The sequence below is a fragment of the Etheostoma spectabile genome, unplaced genomic scaffold (assembly GCF_008692095.1).
Source record: "Etheostoma spectabile isolate EspeVRDwgs_2016 unplaced genomic scaffold, UIUC_Espe_1.0 scaffold273, whole genome shotgun sequence".
NCBI classification, from domain to species: domain Eukaryota; kingdom Metazoa; phylum Chordata; class Actinopteri; order Perciformes; family Percidae; genus Etheostoma; species Etheostoma spectabile.
In genome coordinates this window covers 824,324-827,196 of record NW_022605577.1, presented here as the reverse complement: position 1 = coordinate 827,196, position 2,873 = coordinate 824,324, and the positions used below count along the sequence as shown (strand labels likewise).

At 37.0% G+C, this 2,873-nt stretch overlaps 1 long non-coding RNA gene across 1 annotated transcript in view; it reads right to left on the bottom strand.

Moving 5' to 3' along the window:
• Nucleotides 1–455, bottom strand: part of LOC116685954 (uncharacterized) — a 20,044-nt gene extending 19,589 nt beyond the window's left edge. The window contains exon 1 of the long non-coding RNA XR_004331091.1: nt 444–455. This is a non-coding gene — a long non-coding RNA (uncharacterized LOC116685954). The remainder of the gene's footprint in view (nt 1–443) is intronic.
• Nucleotides 456–2,873: the final 2,418 nt, after the last annotated feature.

The following is a 2,873-nucleotide window of genomic DNA, read 5'->3' as shown; positions in this document are numbered from 1 at the left end:
AATCATCGGCGTTCCACTTGAACCATTGCAACATATTTACTGGAAACCTAGTACTAAGAAGGCACGTAGTATTATGCAGGATTCTAGTCATCCTCCACACAACCTCTTCTCCCACCTTCCATCAGGGAGACGGTTGCAGAGCATCCCAACGCGCACATCACGTTTTAGGGATAGTTTTTATCCTCAGGTAATCAGGTTGTTGAATGATAGCGCAGCAGGAAGGAGGGCTGGGGTCTGTGTTTAGTCACTTAGCCACTGTTTATTGTGGTGGTTAAATGTTTTTATGTTTTTAACCTATATTATTGTTATTGATTGTTACTGTTGACGGGTGCTGAGAGAGTGCAATAGGGCATACTGTATTTCATTGCTGTGGTACTTGTACTAAAGTGCATATGACAATAAATGTTGAACTTGATATAACTTTTATAGGGTTACTTGGTTACTGCAAATATTTGGCAAGGCACTTGCAGCATTGTTTGTTAATGCAAGACTGTGTAACGATTAAAGGATGAATGACACATTCTTCATCTTGCTTTTTTTCACCTTTAAACAGATTTTGCCATGTAACTGACATTGCATTTATCCATCAAACTGTAGTATATGGACTTTTGGGCACAGTGGCTCTCAGCCATAGACCGTTAATATAAGTGGACAGAGCATCCGGTTTCGAAAAGTGCAACCACAGTGCCATTTCATCTGGATGTGGAAACCAGAGCGTTGACCATCCAAAGTTCTCAATGTGTTTCTGATTTGTAAAATGCCAGAAAATCATTTGTTCAGCTTCTTCTGCTGAAAGGCGACCAACTTTTGGCACTCAAGGTTCAATTTCTTGTGGTTGACTTAGTTTCTGCTGTAGTTTGAGAGGTGATAGTAGTACATTAAGTAGTTTTGTGGATTAACACTTTTATAAAATTAAACTGGAATAAAATAATGAATTACTCTAGCAGTCACAAGTGAAAGTATGTTTGGTAATTTCACTAAAGGGTCTGTATATTTTATGTATTTATGTACTGTTAGAATTATATTTCATTGCATGTCCTTGTATGGTTTTTAGTTTTCATACTTTAAAAATGTCGTAACTAATGTAAATCAAATGTACCTGATTTGATTTAATCATTTACTGACATTTAATAAGTTGTTTAATTCTCCTTTGCAATTTGTGATCATACGCTATGATTTTACAATAGCCCTGCACAGATTAAACAGCACCTAGGGCACTTTCAATTACCTACAAAATGTTCAAATACACAAGAAAAGCAAGTATGGTAACATTTATGTGTATTAAAGCAAATAGAAAGACACTTTTTATCAATTACAAATTCTTAAAAATTTCAATGTCTTCTTGTATGACTACAATGCTGGATGTTCTTATTATAGTTACTTCAGAAAACACAAATGTAGCTTTAGAAGGACCTTTATTTCACATTGAAATGGGCATCAACTTTATAAAAATAATTAACCAAACACTAAAGATTTTTAAAATATATAATTAATATGTTAGTCACCTTTTACAAGAGTAAATTCCAACCATAAAACACTGCTGTGGGTTAAGGTAAAGGCAAACTTAACTGTCACAAGACATGTCTGCTAATAAAGAGGTCGTTGAATCTCTGTCACACTGTTAATTACAGTAGAAATGGTTGACATTACAAATCCCAAATAAAATACAGCTTAACATTTAACTCTTAGCACTTGTGCTATCATGCCTGGATACTGCGGTGGAGGTGCTGCAGGTCCTCCTCCATCCCTGCGACAAGGTTGACGCCCTTGACATCTCTCAGGTCATTCCCGCCCAGTGAATAAGGAGGACGTCCGGGACAGCTCTTCTTTTAGGGGCGGGTAAAAGAAAGGGAGAAGTCTCTTCCACCACAGACCACCAAGCAAATATTTTAAGCTATAGAGAAAAAGGATAATGAACAGCACTCTTAATTACACACTATTTGAAAATGCTTATTACCTTGGCTTAGTTGTAAAAAAGTCTGATTAAAGTTTAATGTTATACAATATATAGTAAAAGAAAATTACTAATACTATTGCTTATTTCTGGGGCATTTGGGGGTAAAACATCCATCGTGGCTCCAGCACTCATTTCTAAAAGAATGAAAAATCATCATTTCCATTTGAGCCCCTCATAGTTAAATATCTATGCACCTAGCATGTAACTGTACTTCATTATTATCCAGAGAATACACGAATCAACAACACCTTTGTTCTTTGGTGTAACTGTAACTTAGTTAAATAAGCTTATTTCTGCTAACATTAGCTCTTAACAGCATGCAAGTTAAATGCCCCAACTAAGACTGACAGGGCAAACAGTAGCACATTTTGGTGCTTATGGTTATTACGTTAGCCAAACGTTATAAGAAACTTGGTTATACATGTGCTAATAGCGTTACATAAAGATAGCATTGACAATTGCCGTTTAGCATTTCGCTGACACTACGTTTAAACTACGAGAAGTAAACTTCAATTAAAAAATAACGTTAGCATGTTTTACCATACTAGTTAAGCGGCAAGCTAACGTTACAGACATTTACATGGTAACTTCAGATACGTTTACTTTGCAATGTGACTCTTATATGTTATATAACCTAGACTTATGGGACAAAGATATACTTAACCCTATGAAGCTAAATCTTACCTTGATATTCAGCTGCAGTTGCAACCACATTGGTGGTGAAAGTGGTTAGCTAAGGTAACGTTAGAGCAGCGTTGCTAACTCTCAGCTAACGTCAGTCAGATTCCGCCCATAACTGTTATCCCGCCCACCGGTCGGTGGCTCCTCTCTCACTCCGCCCTCTTCTCTAAATCGTCACATCCGCAACCAAGATGCTGCGCCCTAAACGCAAACTCGACGACTCATTTCTGATCTC